The following is a 19389-nucleotide window of genomic DNA, read 5'->3' as shown; positions in this document are numbered from 1 at the left end:
GTAATCAATTTTATTTAAAAAAAAAAATAATTTATATATTTTATATTCAAACTGAAAACATAATGTGATTAACACTCAAGTCATTCAAGTCATCGTGTCTCAAGTCAAGTCAAGTCCCGAGTCTTTAACTTCCAAGTCCGAGTCAAGTCTCAAGTATTTTATTTTTTGTCAAGTCAAGTCACAAGTCATAAAAATAGCGACTCGAGTCCAAGTCACCAAGTCACAAGTCCCCATGTCTGGATACAGCTTCTAAAAAGTTAAATACAGATTAATATAGACCTTAATTTATAGACCTTTGAGGTGCGACAGGCCAAAATCTCTATTTTAATTTTACAGTTTTACATTTTTAGGTGACCGACATTTGATATTTGAAGCAACCTTTCTAGAGATATACATTTTACATCTAATAATGGTGTAAGGGTGTGGCCAAGAACAGGCAGGACAGGCAGTGAATAGATTTGATTTATTTCTCCCAAAATTAAATCATATACAGGGGCAGATATAATGAAAATAATTTCCAAAAATAAAGTCCATATAAAAATCAAAGACTTGATGGAAGTTAACTGAAACTAAGAAAAATAAAACAAACTTAGAAAATAAATCTCCCCTGTTAACAAAAACAAGCAAAACACTAAAGATCAGCAGATGATGATGATGTTACTATGGCTGGACAGATATGACTCCTCTGATATTCACCACTGCAGGATATACTCTTTAGCCTCTGCCAAACAAAAATAAAGGTAAATATCCAAAGAAAACTTTCCCCAATTAACAATAATATTTACAACAAAATATACACTGTATCGTACCTGACATAAGGCCATCAAATATTTGAAGCACAGTACAAAAACTACTCCAAACAAACAAACCAAAATGAAACTGAATGAAACTAAATAAAAGATCCCCTCCGATTTGGATTACGATGGTACAGTCCAATTTCCTCCGGAACAGTACAAGTTTGGAGGCTAATGCCCCGCCTCTCCCTTTGTTTCCTGACACATGGAATGCGGCCGTTCACTCCATGGACCAGAAGAATCTAGGGACTCAGGTAGAGTTTAACAGCAAAAGAGAATATAAGTAGTGTGCACCCTTCTATATATTCAAACTTTAATAAACTGTTTACTCTTTAATAAACTTGATAACTTGTCCTGTGTTTATTTCTTATCCTGAGGGAATTTAAAAACAAAATAAACCCTATTAAATTAAACTTCAAAATAAACAAATTTAAATCATGGTAGAGTTTAAACTGTGAAGTGAGCTACGCACCCGTCACAAATAGTTTTTTTTAAAAAAACAGTTTAAACCGTGTTTGAGAACTAAATGTGTTTTCAGACACTTAATTGCATGTCATTTAAAATTAAATTAAATGTATGTGTAGTTAAATGCAGTTGGTTAAATTTAAGATCTCCTTTTAACCCCGTTTAACAGGACTTAATTACGTCTTTATATATAATCTCATAATTAGATTGACTTAGAAATATAATAATTGCACTGACAAGCATTCATGGTAAACTAAAATATAATTGCTTTTGATAATTTTGATATGTATTTGTACACATTTACAATGAATAAGTTGCAGTTATATATTAGATATAATTATATAATATATAATTATTAAAGGACACTACAGTTACCCAACTTAAAATTAACGTTTCAACATAAAAGTAAGTGTCCATGCTTGACTTAAAATTATTTCGTTTAGTTAAATTGGTTAATTAAGTTCTCAAATTTTAAATTGTAATAACTAATTGCTGCAATATTTTTACAGGGTATAATCAAGCATCTTAGATGTGCTTTAGTACTTTATTCAACACATCAAAATGGGTGTACTTTTTAAAAACTTGACAAAGCATTATTAAACCATAATGATTAAAAAGTGTACAAGTGTGTTAGTCATGGAAGTGTACCTCTTTCTATTACATTATCTACAAATGCTGTTTTTTTAAAATATACTCTTTGAAGACTACAATTACATATTTAATATCAATCAAAATATACTGCATTCACCAGTCAGCCTTCAACAAACAGTTGAAGTCTACACTCAATGTGCTTTAAACTTTAAGAAAGCAAAGCAGTGTGATTGACTGCTTGGTTTTGAAACAATAAAGATATCTCAGGATGCATATAACATACATTTCATCTTAGAGGCTTGAGTTTCACCCTTAAGCAAATGACTTAATGAGATACACAAGTCCTGGCTCCCAATAAATAAGAACAAATGTGAGCAGAGTCCATATCCACAGCATAATGCAGGTATGATTCTTTAGTCATCGGCGAGTCACTTGTTACTAGTTCTCATGTGTCTTGTGACCCATTTGAATTCAGTATTTGTGCGAATGCCCCCAGTGCACGTTGTTATCGCACACATTCGCATCTGTTATTTCACTATCATGTCATGCATTGCACTAGCCTGGATATAGCGGAGCTCTGCTTCAATATTGTTTTGATGCACTGCCATCAATTCTTTGGGAATATTACATGGCCAGTGAAGATGAAGTATCTTCAGTGGAAAGGTTATATAACACAGACCCACAGACACACATCCATCACTGATAATGAGGACAGATTACTCCACAATGCAGCTCCGTTATGTTCTTCATCTTCTCTGGGCTACACCACCACAGCTGAGGATGCTTATATTGGATAAACTGCATTTCTGTTTACTAGTTTTGTATCGGTTCTGCTCATTAATTTCATATAGCACATATAGCATAAAACATCAGTTTTGTTCATAAGGGCTGCAAATGTTGAAAGTTTTGTAAATCATCATTTTATGTAGGTAACATGCTCATCTATTTGGGTGAATTAAGGAAAGAATCCTGTCAAGAACATGTTTTGTTTATATATATACTTACACTATTTAATCCTTTGCTTATTTTTAGCGGTTTTAAGTTCCATTTTTAAATCATTTAATGTTTTTTTAATTCCTTGTTTTATTGTTGTGATTATTTTCTAAATTATTATTTTACTTTCTTTTATGTAAAGCACTTTGAATTACCGTTGTGTATGAAATGTGCTATATAAATAATCTTGCCTTGCCTTGCCTATATGCAAAACGAAGACTATATTAGAACCATAAAGATTTTTGTTTTACATTATGACAGTACATTACATTATGACACTTCAGTAGCATATTCTTCCCTCATATTCATCTACCCCAATTTTATTATTGCACTACAGTAATAAATAAATGATTGCAATGCAATGCAATGCAATGAAAAAAAAATATATATAAACTTTTAAATATATATGACTATTTATTTATTTATGTATGTGCTGTTAATTTATCATAACCATAGTACAAAAAAGTGAAACAATATTTTGTATTTATTTATTTGAAATATTTAACATTATGGTATTATTGTACTGTTAATTTAAGGAGGTTTAAATAATATTAATAATAATAAATTGTATTTTATATCAATAAAAAGAATCACCATTGATAATAATAGGAATTGCAAACACATTATGGTTTTGAGAATGTATTTAATTGTCATGAAAATAATGTCAAAGCAAAAATCAAAAATGGACAAAATATTATAAATAAATATTTTGTTTTCATTTTTGGGGAGTAAAATTTAACTTGAACATTATCCATTGGATACTTTACTTCATATCGGCCTGCATTTGGGTCATGATATGCTCTGATTAATTCATCTGTTTAAAAAAAATATATATCATTTTAAGTTTTTCAAATGGACCAACATCACAAAAGGGAACAACAGCAGCAAAAAGCATTGATGGGTTTTGTGCATGCCACGGCCCATCAGCGGGAGGGTTTGTTTATGATGCTAGTAGAGTGTCTGGTCATTAAAAGTGCCACTAATGTACTGTGCATCATCCCTGAGCCAAAGCAATCACTGACCTCATTGATTATTCTTCCCATCTGCTTCTTATGGAAGTGGGAAGCCAGAGCAATCTGATGAAGTCATAATAGTACTGGAATTATATGGAACCCTTTTATGATTGAGACCTAGAGATTAAAAGATTCTCTTCAAAAACATGTAAAGATGAACATTTCATTTCAGGTATCTTTGCAAAATAGATTCATTCATGGAATATCAAACTCGTCGCAATAAAGCTTCTCAGTGCAAATCACACTGGAATTGATTGAACAAAGTGTATTAGGAATAATAAGTGATCAAAGTTCTGTGCAGTCTGGGGTTCATTAACAAATGTGTTTTCAATTACTCAATCCCATCATATTTGATTCAAGTTTAAGCCACACACTTAATGTCATTGCATTACACACAAAATACCACATGAAGTGGCAACTTTAAACAAATCATGCTAGATTTTTCACATAACCACTTCTGAATAATTTCTGAAATGACCCCCACCCCCCTTCCATTTTTCCTTCAATGTGATTTTTATAAATGAAAATGTTCTCAATGATCATTTTCTCTCAGGTTGTTAGATTTTTAACCACACTTAAAATGCCTTTAAACGATTGCATTATATGCAGAATATCAAATCAGTGACATCTGCAAATAAATGATTATTTTCTAGATGATAATTATTTCAACCATTTTTTTAATTATTTGTACCTCTAAGATAAAATCTGTAAATATTAAATAAAAAATTAAATATGTATAGGCTATATTTAATATTAGTCATTCCTGTTATTCAGTACTCTTTTGTCTTGTACTCTTTAAAAATTAATATGATTTAGATTTCTTTTGGAATTATTTCATAAAATAATAATAATAATTTTCTATTTTGTTTGTCCTACTCATAATAATAATAATAAAAGTATTATTACTATTATTATTTTGAGGAAGATAAATCAAATCATACATTTAAGATAGCACAAGTTAAATAAATATGTACAGTATGTAAATACTAATTATTTGTTATTACTATTATTCAGTAGTCTTTTACTTAAAAAAATATGCGTCTGCTTCTGAAATCATTTATTAATAATAATAATAATAATAATAATAATAATAATAATAATAATAATAATATAAACATACATACAATTATTATTATTATTATTATTATTTAGGTAAACCAAATCGTAAAATAAATATAAATAGAAGTTAAATAAATATATAAATAATAAATATTTATAATTTCAAATATTAAATATCAAAATTAATAAGTCTTATTCATTATTAAGTAGTCTTTTACTTTCTTTTTTATTTTTTTATTAATATGTGTATGGTTTCCATTGGATATATTTTGTTTGATGTTTTGTAATGCAATGCCACTGACGTTCATTAATCACGCACAGCGAGTCATCAGCCTGCAGGGGGCGCCATCTGACCACAGCACGGCGCGCGCGCAGAGCTCCCATGGGTTCCGAGCGGATGCTGAAGAGCTGAACACTTGAGAGGCGAGTCGAGCTCCTCACCATCCCTCTCCACACAACACAGAGAGCAGAGCAGCCATCCCGAACACAGGACTGCAGCAGCCAAAACCCTCACTCCAGAAGCGCATGCAAGCCTAATGGATAAAGGGATTTTGCAGATGTGAACCCTTCGTTATAATAACTGCAACAAAAGATCTCGTCACACACGCTCATTCAGATCCGTTCTAGCGCGCAAAGTTCAGACGCATTTGAAGGAACTTTGGAGAGAGTGGGAGTTTGGAAGACTCATTTGAGACTTTCTGAACTGGTGCAGGAATCGGTTTCATTTCATTTGCGTTCTAGTTTGAATCTGTAGGTGATGCTTTTCCTGGGATCGTTTTTGTGCAAAGGGAAATTATCAGTCTTTGGCTCTGCTGGGGTTTTACTTCTGACAATGAAAAGCAAATGAGAGCGTTATCCCTTCACTTTTATTGACAGCTCAACGACAGGTAAGTCCTCGATTATTTCCTATAATAAATTAGCCTATATATATTAAAAAAAGGCTTTATACATCTTGCTACTGTTGAAGCATAAAACGTACGTGTTAGTGTTCGATATCATATTCATTTACTAATACATATTTTAAACAGATTTAATTTTTTTTTTTTACAAATTTAGAAGACACAAAATACATCAATGAAAACATTTTGTGTAGCCTATATATAAATAGAATTACTATTAATATAACACTTAACCAGTAACACTTTATTAAAATAACACTGTACCAGTCATAATCATAGGTCATATCTTGAACATAATTGACTGCTGTTCTACCTTTGCTTGATTTAAAGTGTACCAGTACTAGATATACATTTATGTCATTATTATTAATTATGGGAAACATTGGTTACAAAAAGATGATATAGAGCTGGTATTATGAAGATGAAGATGGTAGTGATCCTACCGGATCTGATGGTGATGTTGATGGATTGGGTGGTTAATAGAAAGATGATGGTGCCCACTAAAGTTGGCCATTGCCTAATATGGTGGAACATCCAGCAGACTGATGCCAAATCTTCAGTGTAGGTGGGCTTTTTAAAGGAAAATCTTCTTGTTTGGACCGAATCATTGCTGATTGTTGTTGGGGTTGCAGATCAATGTCACATCATCTATAATTACCTAACATGTATTATTATAGTCAGTCAGCATCTGTGCTGCAGGCCACAGTACAGTGAATGAATTCAACGTCTCTGTCCGAAATCTTCAAAAATAATGCCTTATCCATATAGGGATGTATGTTGGCATCCAATGTTTGAGTAAAGCTTCGACTGACATTCCTTAACTCCTTCCTCTTAAAACCAAACAGACATAGCTTTTCACAATCCAAACAATTCCTAATACCCCAAATTAAGTCCCTCCCCCTTTTCTCTGTGAATATCCCGTTTCACCCGGAAGTACGTCACATTACAGAAGTAAAATGCATGTGCATTTTGAACATTATTTTGTGTTGATTTTAACATTGTATCTTCAGATATTGCACCATTTAGTGGTTATTAAAGCCATTATCTATTTATCCTTCTCTGACGAATCAGTGACGATGAATCCCACAATTCTGTGTGTGTAGTTAAGCACTTGGTTCAAAGTATAAAAGTGGCATCTGACGGAACAGTTTCAAAGTAAATCATTTAATAAATTCATTTTTTCCCCTTTAATCTCGAATTGTATTTCTTCTAAGCATTGCAGTGATTAAATATTCACTTGGTTGTCTAAAGCTCATTTACATTCGTTCTAGTTTATCAGAGTTCAAAGACATTCAAGAAATGTTGAGTTTTGAAGTCGTAATTATGATATGATGATTCACAAGTGATTCTGATGTTTGTGATGATTCACGAGAGATTTTATGCGTGTGATGATTCACAAGTGATTTGATTCATTGTTTGGGAGTAAATGGACATAGTTAGGCACTTTCATATAACTTGAGCTCTTTTCATATCCTGATTCTAGGAATCTTTTTAGCGATATTGCAAAGTGGAAAGCAAAGGAGCATAACTGAAGTTTTCCATGTGGATTTTATCATTCACATGCTGCCGACAGAGAATGATGGGAAATTAAGTTCTCTTAAACCATATAAACAAGTAAATTTTCTGGCATGGTTTTAACTATTTTTCATCAACATTACCCCAAATTCCTACAAATTTAAACTGGATAGAACATTTCCAAGTGACAACCTTACCCCTACTGTGTCATATTAGATACATTAATTTCTAAGACCTCTGAATTATCAATACGATCAAAACTTGGCATTTTTTTTACATGCCTTCTGCCTAAAAGACCTTTCATGTTTTTTTTTTTTTTTTAAATGGCATAATTGCATGAAAAACAATTGTGCATTAATATTTCAAGATGACAATATACTAAAGTGATGAACATTTACTAAAGATTTTTTGATTATCTATATACATCCATACATCATTATTTTATTGCAATGCATTGTATGTTTTCCACAGAGATTTGATCAAAAAACTAAGACATAGAGTGATAACTGATATTTATATGCATCTTATGTAAGTATTAGTAGTCTGCTATACTGTTATAAAATTATTGGTTTACATTACAAGCTATCAAAGTGTCTTCAGTTTGATAAAAAAACATCTGCACCGCATATTTTTGCTCACTTTGGGCCTCTAAGTAAAACTTAAGTGTTTTCCCCACTCAAGTGTTAGCTCCATATATAATTTTTTGATTTTAGTTCACTCAAAAATAAAAATTCTGTCATCATTCCAAACCTGTATGGCTTTACTTCTGCAAATCACAGATATTTGGACTATTCAGTGAAAGTCAGTGGGGTCCAAAACAACCCTTTAAGAGGCCTCATCAAATTAACAATTATATCTGTTAATTTAGGCGAGCAGGCTGCCTACCTATATATTAGTAATCAAGATCGATAGCATATTCACTTATAGTCTGTAATGAATCCTAAGTGTAAAAAAGAACAAGAAGTACAGCAGCTGAAATGAAAGCGAACACCCCGGCTTATCTTGTCAGCAGGGTAGACCCTAACTTCACCAACTCTCACACAACTTCTCCTCCTTTTACATCCCCCTCCTTTGTCTCCATCCTTGTTATCTGCCCTTCATCTTGCTTTTGGCGTCTCATGTTCGGTCAGCTGTTTTATGCAAATAGCGATATCATCGCATTTCATCCAGCAGAACAGTGGCTGTAATAACCTTACGGCTTTTGTTGCATGCTGATACTATTCGTCCTTGATTAATTGCGCTCCCGGGAGAGCGACTGGAGAGCCGCCGTAGATCTTCCCTTTCACGCCCCATGACAAGTGACCCATTACTGTGCTTTATAGATTGCTGTCAGCAGCCTTTGAAAATGCCTGTGGGCCTGTTGGGCCATGATTTTATTGTGCTGTGTTATTTGTGGGAATTGCTGACAGACGGACCAAAGGGCAGCAGGGTGTTTTTTGGTTTGTTTTACTGAAACGCGGCGCTGACCTGTTAGTTTAAGTCAATGTGTCTGCTGGCCAACTTAAATTGGTTATGCTCTCTAGGTCACGCAAACAAAGGTCACAGCATCACAATCTGTCTCACGTCTCAGAGCATCATTTGACAGTCTGATGACAGATCACATTGCATTACTGAAACAGACGCTCGGTTTCACCCACATATTGGCATTTCAGATCATTTTCTTCAGCACCACGGAAAGACTTTGTTATTTTTCTTATTAAAGGATTAGTTCACCCATAAATTCTAATTCTGCAATTCATTATTTACTCACCATGCAAACCTGTATGAACTCATGTGAAGAGCTTGTGCAGAATGTCCCCATACGGAAATATATTATATCATGAAGAGTCATGTACATGTACGTTCTCTTAGTAGATTATAAGTTTATAACTTATATATAATATATAGAATCTATATATAAAATCCCCATAGTAAAATTTGGATGTTTATAATAGCTATATGATGATTTTTATATAGTATTATATGTAGCAAACATGTGTCAACTATATATATATATATTTTATTTATATAGGCAAGTTTACTAAAACAACATATACAGAAATCTGTGTTTATGTTTTTGAAATAAAAAACATATTTTATATGTCATATCAACTTGTATTGACAAATTTTAAGATGAATGACATATATAACAAAAACTTAGTACATATACATATTTGTAGGGCTAGATATACAACTTAATATTAGTGCTGTCAAATGATTAATCGTGATTAATCCCATCCAAAATAAAATGTTTTGTTTACATAATATATGTGTGTGTACTGATTATGTTTAATTGAGCCTTCGACACTATCGACCATGAATTGACTCAAATGTGTAGTAGGGGTTCAAGGCACGATATTACAGTGGTTCACCTCTTATTTAAATGGTAGGACTTTTTCAGTAAATATTGGGTCATTCACCTCACCTTCTGCACCCATCCCTTATGGTGTTCCACAGGGTTCTATTCTTGGCTCTTTATTGTTCTTGCTGTACATGCTTCCCCTTGGCTCCATTCTACAGAAATATAATATTTACAATAATTGCTACACTGATGACCTCTAACTTTACTTTCCAATCAAACTTGAAAATGACTCTTCTTTACAGCATCTTTTCTCATGTTTTGACGAAGTGAAACAACTTCTAGGTCGTTAAGATCTTGTAACCAGCTTATTTTATCTGTCCCTCGTCTCTCTGTAAATCCTATGGAGCGGTTTACCCCTCATTACCAGGGCCTCTACATCACTCTGTGTTTTTAAATCAAATTAAAAGACTATTTTTTTCACCCTTGCATTTGAGTGTTGCTTTATACGGTACTTTTGATGTTTGTTTTTGTGTATATATAATATTAGAGAAGCAGAGTCTCTCAGAAGTAAAGATGGGCAGAGGCTCTCCAATCTGTGAAAGACTGCGTAAAAAAACTATGGAAAACTTTAAAAACAATGTTCCTCAACGTCAAATTGCAAAGGCTTTGCAAATCTCATCATCTACAGTGCATAACATCATCAAAAGATTCAGAGAAACTGGAGAAATCTCTGTGCGTAAGGGACAAGGCCGGAGAGCTTTATTGGATGCCCGTGGTCTTCGGGCTCTCAGACGACACTGCATCACTCATCGGCATGATTGTGTCAATGACATTACTAAATGGGCCCAGGAATACTTTCAGAAACCACTGTCGGTAAACACAATCCGCCGTGCCATCAGCAGATGCCAACTAAAGCTCTATCATGCAAAAAGGAAGCCATATGTGAACATGGTCCAGAAGCGCCGTCATGTCCTGTGGGCCAAGGCTGATTTAAAATGGACTATTTCAAAGTGGAATAGTGTTTTATGGTCAGACGAGTCCAAATTTGACATTCTTGTTGGAAATCACGGACGCCGTGTCCTCCGGGCTAAAGAGGAGGGAGACCTTCCAGCATGTTATCAGCGTTTAGTTCAAAAGCCAGCATCTCTGATGGTATGGGGGTGCATAAGTGCGTACGGTATGGGCAGCTTGCATGTTTTGGAAGGCTCTGTGAATGCTGAAAGGTATATAAAGGTTTTAGAGCAACATATGCTTCCCTCCAAACAACGTCTATTTCAGGGAAGGCCTTGTTTATTTCAGCAGGACAATGCAAAACCACATACTGCAGCTATAACAACAGCATGGCTTCGTCGTAGAAGAGTCCGGGTGCTAACCTGGCCTGCCTGCAGTCCAGATCTTTCACCTATAGAGAACATTTGGCGCATCATTAAACGAAAAATACGCCAAAGACGACCACGAACTCTTCAGCAGCTGGAAATCTATATAAGGCAAGAATGGGACCAAATTCCAACAGCAAAACTCCAGCAACTCATAGTCTCAATGCCCAGACGTCTTCAAACTGTTTTGAAAAGAAAAGGAGATGCTACACCATGGTAAACATGCCCCGTCCCAACTATTTTGAGACCTGTAGCAGAAATCAAAATTGAAATGAGCTCATTTTGTGCATAAAATTGTAAACTTTCTCAGTTTAAACATTTGCTATGTTATCTATGGTCTATTGTGAATAAAATGTTGGCTCATGTGATTTCATTTTATTCAAATTTAAAAAACGTCCCAACTTTTCCGGAATTCGGGTTGTAAACAAAAACTTTTATTTTGGATGCGATTAATCGTTTGACACCACATTAATATATTAAATTGTTAGTTTCTAATTGGTTTAATATACTGTATGTTCATATGACTATTTCATATGTGGAAATTTAATATGTTTTTAATATGTACATATATTACATTTGCATATAAAAATGATTGCAGCATTACAATAATACGGAATCATTTTTCAGCCATTCATGCTTGACTTAAAAATTTAACTTTAGTTAACTTTAGTTTAGTTAAGTTGGATATTTAAGTTATCTCAACAAAGTTTAATCTGCTATAATTAATTACAGTATATTTTCACTCAGAAATAGTTACAAATAACTACCAAGAAACTAAATTAAATGTAAAAGCTTTGCATAGAAAGACTGAAGAAGTGTTTTCTTGTAAAACATACTCCTATAATCATTGATTCTTATAATCTCCATATGTTGACGCAAATACCAACATTTAAGTTATTATTCACTGAAATCTTTTTCAGATTTCTAGAACATCAAGATATGTCACTCTAGGTTTGAGGTTTTTAGGTGAACTATTCCTTTAAATAGAGGTTGCGGCAAAACACTGCTTTCATATATTTCAGAAGATTGCTCTTGACAAGATCCTTCCTCTTGCACAGAGCAATGTTTTTTCCTCTAATCTTACACTGAAAATGACACCATTTTAATGAAGAGTGCTTTTGCAAGCGGTTCACCTGACAAGATAGTGAAAGTCAGTTAGATATGAACAGATGTTTCTCATTTGTAGCCGTGGTCAAGCTCAGGTACTATCCGTTTGAGAGTGTGACCTTCTGATCTGTGAGATATAGATAGATGGCGTTCTGGCATGTAGGAGGAGCTCTCAGACTTTCTCTGGAAGGCAGGTCAATGCAGCAATCGTTAGAGGTAATAGGATGACAAGATACTTTTTTACAGACGTTTGCAGTAGCAATTATACAGGACTTAACATTTGCTTTTAAGGTCAGGAACGTTAGAACAAGACTAATGGATCGGTGAACTACACATGAAGCATATCTTTATCACATTTAGCTTTTGTCTGCAAGTATAGGCCCTAAGTATGTGTAAGAAGCAGGTGCATGAATCACTTCTGCTATTGCACTATGATTTCAGGAAAAGAAGTTTCCGGAAAGCAGGTGGTGTCTAGCAGCCTCTTTGATTATTATTACGTCAGTGGTTCTCAACTGGCGTAGAAATGAGCCTCTTCTGCAGGCAAAAAGAAGAATTCTAAATGCAAATTTCAAAAAGTTAAAATATATAAAATATAAATATATATATATACACACACACACACACACACACACACACACACACACAATGTTTGTGTACAATGTAATATACTATATAATATAACAGTTAAGACAATATTCATATATATTTTGTGGTATTATTTGAATAGATAGATCTATCTATCTATCTATCTATCTATCTATCTATCTATCTATCTATCTATCTATCTATCTATCTATCTATCTATCTATCTATCTATCTATCTATCTATCTATCTATCTATCTATCTATCTATCTATCTATCTATCTATCTATCTATCGTTGTTATATAAAACCAGTTGATAGCCACTGCTCTTCATCTCTCATAACGTTCCAACTTATACTTCAAGCCACGCCGACCAATCATAGATCATCACTTGGGCAGAATTGTTTTAGAGGGAGGGGTGTTTAAGATCACTATACATGCATGCGATGGCAGGTGATTTATTGCGGAGGCGAGGCAGAGGTGCGAGAGGCCCGTCCAGCCTGTTTTGTTTCCTGAGGAACAGAGTGCTCTAGTCGTGTCCTCTGGCTTTAGCCTGTCGAATTCCAGAGACTGTAATTTGGAGATATTGCTTGTGCATGCTTGCGAGAGGGAACTGCAACCGATGCCAGATGGATTTGCCATTGTCTTCCTGCCTCAGAAATGAGGTTCTGCTCAGTGCAATCACACCGTTGCTGTGTCAGATTAAAATCATGCAGCCAGTCTGGCCTCTGTTAGCAAGAAACTAATGAAACACAGGCAGACACTCAGGATCTATGAGGTTTTCAGTCAAAAAACGAATGTTTTATACGTTACTGTTTACATTTCTTGAATTGTTTAGTGTCTCTTAAATGTTTCACTCTCTAAATTTAGCTGCAAAGCCTATAATAGTCTGTTTAATAGCAGATTCCACTGTGACAGCTTACCTCATGTATTGTGACAACATGCCCAAAGCCAATCTTCCTATTTACCATCTTCGCTTCATGTGTTTTCACTCATTTTAGCACATCCACCTGGTTTTTACATTCTTACAGAGCTAGCATGGATAATGAAGCATCGTTGGGGATTTTTCTTCCTTTGAATCCTAATCTTTGGGTTTGTAATTAAAAGTACTAAAGCAGTCTCAAAACAGCCTGCTTGAATTATCAATTCAGAGCCACTACTGAATCTGCAAATATAGCAGCTATAGCACACATTGAGATGGATGTCACCCTCTACGTAATGTGTCCAAAGCTCAGTTGCGTAGCCGATTGAGAAAGCTGTGATGGCTCATAGGAGCCGCAGCTTATCTCACTGTGTGTGTGTGTGTGTGTGTATGCAAGAACAATGACAAAGCCTTAACAAAACAACAGCAACAACAACAGTCAAGTATCAGCACAGACAGAGAGGTACAGAAGAATATTCCTAATATAGGTGGTCACAGAATTATATACATTACAGTTTTTCTCGATTGGTTTGGCTCATTTCTTGAAACTGAGATGACATTCTCAAAATAACATGGACAAATCTCCAAACCACCTTGCAATTGTTCACAACAGAATGGCATTTTTCATTGGTTTTATCAAATTGCAAATGCTTTAGTACATGTCTCAAGTGACTCTGTGCTTTTTTTCAAATGATTATGTACAAGTAGCTACAGTTAGCACAATGAGCCCACATTTAGCACATTTTCCAAATAAATAGATCTTGCTGATCTAAACTGATTAGTTGATTTTTCAGTGAAATGGTTACTCTCTCCAAAACATATCAGCATGGTTTCATTGTGTAAGTCATCATATGCACAATTGTCTGTTCAACTGTCAAAATTAGTCAAAGATATAATACCATGAAAGAATTTCTTGGAACATTTGATAAATTTATGACAGTACTTGACAATCAATCAGGTGAAATTAGAACTAACGAAGGAGCAGTTTCCCACATCTCAGATGACCAATCAAACAGTTTGTTTAGTTACCTGACAGGTGTTGTCTATGATTATGACTGCTGCCAAAAGTATATAGACAGAGCTTGGCCCGGGGCCAGTTTCATTTGCAGTGTGAACATGGAAGCACCTCGCCAAGTACAACAGCAACTTCCTGCTCGAGGAAGAGGCCGAGGAGCACGGAGGCACCATGATGTCCCAGATGAAATCCGGGCCACCCTTATTGACCACGTTATAAACCATCGCCTCACAATGGCAGAGGCAGGTCGCCGAGTGCAGTCTAATGTGCCTCGGTCTACAGTCTCCTCCATCATCCAAACCTTTCGCAGGGAAAACAGGTACAGAACTATTCTATTGAACTATTCAGTGTTGGTGTGTGTGTAGGCCTAGAGTACTGTAATATCTTCATGTGATGTTATATGATACTATAAAAATGACAAAGAAAAAAAATTGAGAAAATACTGTGAATAGTATTCCAGTCACTGTGCAGTGCATCACACTTTTAGTACCATAAAACAGCAGTACAATTACATTGGTAACCCATTTTGTAACAAATTTAAAGTGTTGACCTTTGACTTGTATGTCTAGGATTGGACGACAGCCTCAAGTGGGTGGCAGAAGAAAACTTCTAAATGAACAACAAGAACGAGAAATATGCAACATGGTCATTGCAAATAATGCCATCACACTGAGACCGATTCGTAATGCAATCCTTCTAGACAATGTAATGTTCCAAAATATAAACTCTATCAGCATCTCCACAATAGACCGGGTATTGAAGAAACATCAGATGACCATGAAACAGATTTACAGGGTACCATTTGAGAGAAACTCTGACAGAGTGCAAGAGCTGCGGTACCAGTATGTGCATGTAAGTCAACTACTGGTTGTCTATCATTGTAACACTATTACAGGAAGACATGGTTACCACTTTTTTTTGTTTTGCTTTATCCTTTTTACCTTCAGAATCCAGCTTTGTGTGACTAGAGCATTTTGCCTAGAAATTGTCTTCAGTTTTTCACTCCCTCTTTTTACAGTACTTTAGATCCTCCCTGCAGTATCTGTCTCTACTTGACTGATTAGATTTATTTTTATTCTATTGTAGAGAATAATGGCATTAGAAGGCAACGAAACCTCTCACATCCTAGTGTTCGTTGATGAAGCTGGCTTCAACCTGGCCAAAGGTCGAAGGCGTGGCCGTAACATCATTGGCCACCGAGCCACTGTGGATGTCCCAGGCCAGCGAGGAGCAAATATAACAATGTGTGCCGCTATATCAGAAAGAGGTGTGGCCACACACATTCCCAGTTTAGGGCCCTACAATACACAAAAGCTCCTCAATTTTTTGGACCACCTTTATACTGATCTGATCCCGGAAAATGAGAGAGGTGAAGAAGGACCTCAGCTACCACATTATGTCATTGTGTGGGATAATGTGAACTTCCACCGTGGCCCACGCATCAGAACCTGGTTCACCACCCATCCCCGGATGCTAATGGAGTTTCTTCCACCTTACTCTCCTTTCCTAAATCCAATTGAGGAGTTTTTTTCAGCTTGGAGGTGGAGGGTGTATGAGCATCAGGCTCAAGACCAGAGGGCCCTGCTGCATGCAATGGATGCTGCATGTGAGGACATCACAGGGGATCAATGTAGGGGATGGTTGAGACATTCACGCCGTTTCTTCCCTCGTTGCATCGCAAGAGAAAATATCCGTTGCGATGTGGATGAGAATTTATGGCCTAACAGAGAGCAGCGCGTCGATGGCCAGGAGGATGAGGATGGTGGCCAGGAAAGAGAGGGTGACAATGGCGACCACTGAAAATATTACTGTACTATAGTTCTGAAACTTTATTTACAGTATGGTAGGCTAGAGTTTTTTTTGTTTGTGTTTATAACTGTTCACATTTACAGAATCCTGTATATGTTTTCTTTTCACAGTATGTTCTCTAATGTTAACATTTCTTTGTACGAATAAAAATGTTTACAGTTTCCTTGAGTATGAGTGGTTTATTGGAGGCTGATTTTACTGTAAAATCTTTTAGTTTTATTCATAGTGGTATTCTGTTGCTAGACCTGTGCCTCAGTGACAAAACGTCTAAGCATTTTGACTTGCAGTGCTTAAACAATGCCAATGGTATAATGCTTTTTGGGGGCATTGACTATTTATATGAGAAGGATATTTAGTTTTGACGCATGGATAAACTGTTTTGGGAGAGATATGAGCTTTTGCAGGGGATCCATGGTGTTGTGCTAAACCATCCAGGTTATTTTGACAAAAGCACTAAATGAATGCACATGTGCCAAGGCAATTGAGAAGGATCTGTGCTATTTTGACTGTACTGACCTTTTATATGGGAAAGGAATCTGCTTTTGAAACATGAAAGAAGAGTTTGGGGAAAGATATTTGATTTTGCTAGTGAGCTATAATGTTGAGAAGAACTGTCAGACTGTTTGGCCAAATGACCTTATGGTTTTGAGAATGTCATCTCGGTTTCAAGAAATGAACCAAACCAATCAAGAAAAACTGTAATACATTAAAGTGACAGTAAAGACGTTTATCCAATTTCTAGTCATCAAATAATCTTGAACAAATGCGTCATGGTTTCCACAACAATATTAAGCAGTGCAACTTTTTTCAACATTATGAAAATAAATATTAGAATAATTTCTGAAGGATCATGTGACACTGAAGATTGCTGAAATGTAGCTTCGGTGTCACAGGAATAAATCTTAGTATATTTTGTATATAAATAATATATTTTATTTTTTAAATATATTAAAATAAAAAAGTATTTTTAAATGTTATTAATATTTCAGCAAATAGTTTTTACTCTATTTCTAATTTGAATTATTTGTTCTTTTATTAAAATCTTACTGTCCCCAAACTTTTGAACAGTATGTAGTTTCATTGATTTTATTAAATGTATGTTCAAGACAACAATTGCTATAGCTGGTAGCAGACTAACGTGCATATTTCCAAAAAATAAATATGAATTATTATTTATTATATTTATTAAAGGGTTATTAATATTTGTATTTGTATTAAGATTATATATTTTAAAAAATTCTAACGAATTGTAGTTAATCTCCTGATTTTGTCTGATTTTTGTTTTTAAAATTAAAAAACAAAATCATTGTGTTAAACTTACATTTCTTATTATATTTTTCTGCAAGCACACCCTTGTGTTGAAACACTAATCCTAATATAACCATAATTTAAACAAATGTTACTGAAAATGCTATTAAAATCCCAGTGTTATTAAACTTTCACTTTAAAAATAATATTTTTTTTTTTTATTGTAATAGTACTTATTTTGCTTTGTTTCATTTCTATACCTTTATTGTGAAATTAAAGGTGGTTTGATACTTTCTTCTCCTTTAAAATATGTTCTCCTATTCAATTTTAAAATGCAGAAATTATAAGTAAACTATTCATAGGTTGATTTTCCTGAAAAGTATGATGCTTTTGCAACATTATACCATTTGCAGCCAGACATCCGCGGATCCAATAATGTAAGTCTGGGGGTAAGGCTTTTTATTTTGCCAACCAATTACACGAATTTAGAATGATCTAGAAACCTGTTTGAAAACAGTCGTTATTTTGACTCCAGTGGTGCAGAAGTCACCTTTAAAATGTTTTAGGCAGAAACATCCACAAAACTGAGTTTTATCGTTCATACATAAAGAGCTAGTTGGATATCATTACGCTAAACTTTTTTCACCTTGATTATGCAACAGCGTAACCTTGCGGATATTTTGCAAGCGATTATTCCCTGTGCCGATGTGCTCTTTGTCGAATGCAGCTCCGTGTGTGATTGGATTTAGCAGAGAGCAGGGCGGCTTTGTGAGCGCAGAGAATGTGAGTGGGCATCCTGGAAGCTTCTGTGCCGCCACATAATGCTTGACTGATGTGTGGAGTGAGAGACAAAGAGAGAGGAAGAAAACCAGTTACTGAAAAAAACAGAGGGAGGGAAGGAGAGGGAAGGGATAAAGAGATGGAGAAAGAAAGGGGGTTACAAAACGAGAGAGGGATGAGGAAGACAGGCGAAAGAGGCCGCATGTTTTATAGATGCCATTTAAAAGAGCGTGCTGGAGTGGAGGCAGACTGCAATGAACTGTAACTGCGACAATACACCAAGACAATAAACAAACAAATTGGTTGCCTAGAAGTCGTCAGTGTGCCATCGCCGCCTCCCACCAGAGCAAGAACATCCCCTCATCCTGCACGGTGTGTTCCTTTGAGATTAAAACAGGAAATACATCTCTCGCAGACTCATTCTTTCTCTCATGGCCATCTCTCTTATGTTTCATTCAAGTTTGAACTTGGTCTCAAATATTGGTTGCACTTTATTTTACAGTACGTGTACTTATATGTACTTATAGTGTACTTAGAGTGTATTTATCTAAGAAAGTTCTGGTAATAAAAGGTAACTACATAGGGTAGGGTTAGGTTTAGGGGTAGGTTCAGGGTTAGTACCTAGTTATTACATAGTTATTGTAATTACAATAATAAGTACATAGTATGTACATGAGGAACAGGACTGTAAAATAAAGTGCTACCAAATATTTCCTCTTAAATTCCAGTTGTTGCTGAAAACCTATTCAGTATATACATTTATTTGTTCAAAAATATTGTGAAATATTCTTACAATTTAAAATAATTGTTTATATATATATATATATATATATATATATATTTTATGTTATTTATTCCTGTAATGCAAACGTAAATTTTGACCATAAGTTAAGTCTTCAGTGTCACATGATCCTTCTGAAATCATTCTAATACACAGTG

At 34.9% G+C, this 19389-nt stretch overlaps 1 protein-coding gene across 2 annotated transcripts in view; it reads left to right on the top strand.

The window, feature by feature from the left end:
• Positions 1 to 5347: 5347 nt before the first annotated feature.
• Positions 5348 to 19389, top strand: part of tafa3a (TAFA chemokine like family member 3a) — an 85531-nt gene continuing 71489 nt past the window's right edge. The window contains exons 1-2 of one of the 2 annotated variants that reach the window (XM_059570153.1): positions 5348 to 5474; positions 5670 to 5802. The gene's annotated coding sequence lies outside the window, so the exon portion shown is untranslated. Of the gene's footprint in view, positions 5803 to 19389 lie in introns of both variants that reach the window. The other variant, XM_059570152.1, reaches the window with a different exon arrangement.

This window comes from Carassius carassius, chromosome 17 (assembly GCF_963082965.1).
Source record: "Carassius carassius chromosome 17, fCarCar2.1, whole genome shotgun sequence".
In the NCBI taxonomy this organism is placed as follows: Eukaryota; Metazoa; Chordata; class Actinopteri; order Cypriniformes; family Cyprinidae; genus Carassius; species Carassius carassius.
Note: the sequence above shows the minus strand (reverse complement) of the source record. Positions and strands in the feature narration are given on the sequence as shown.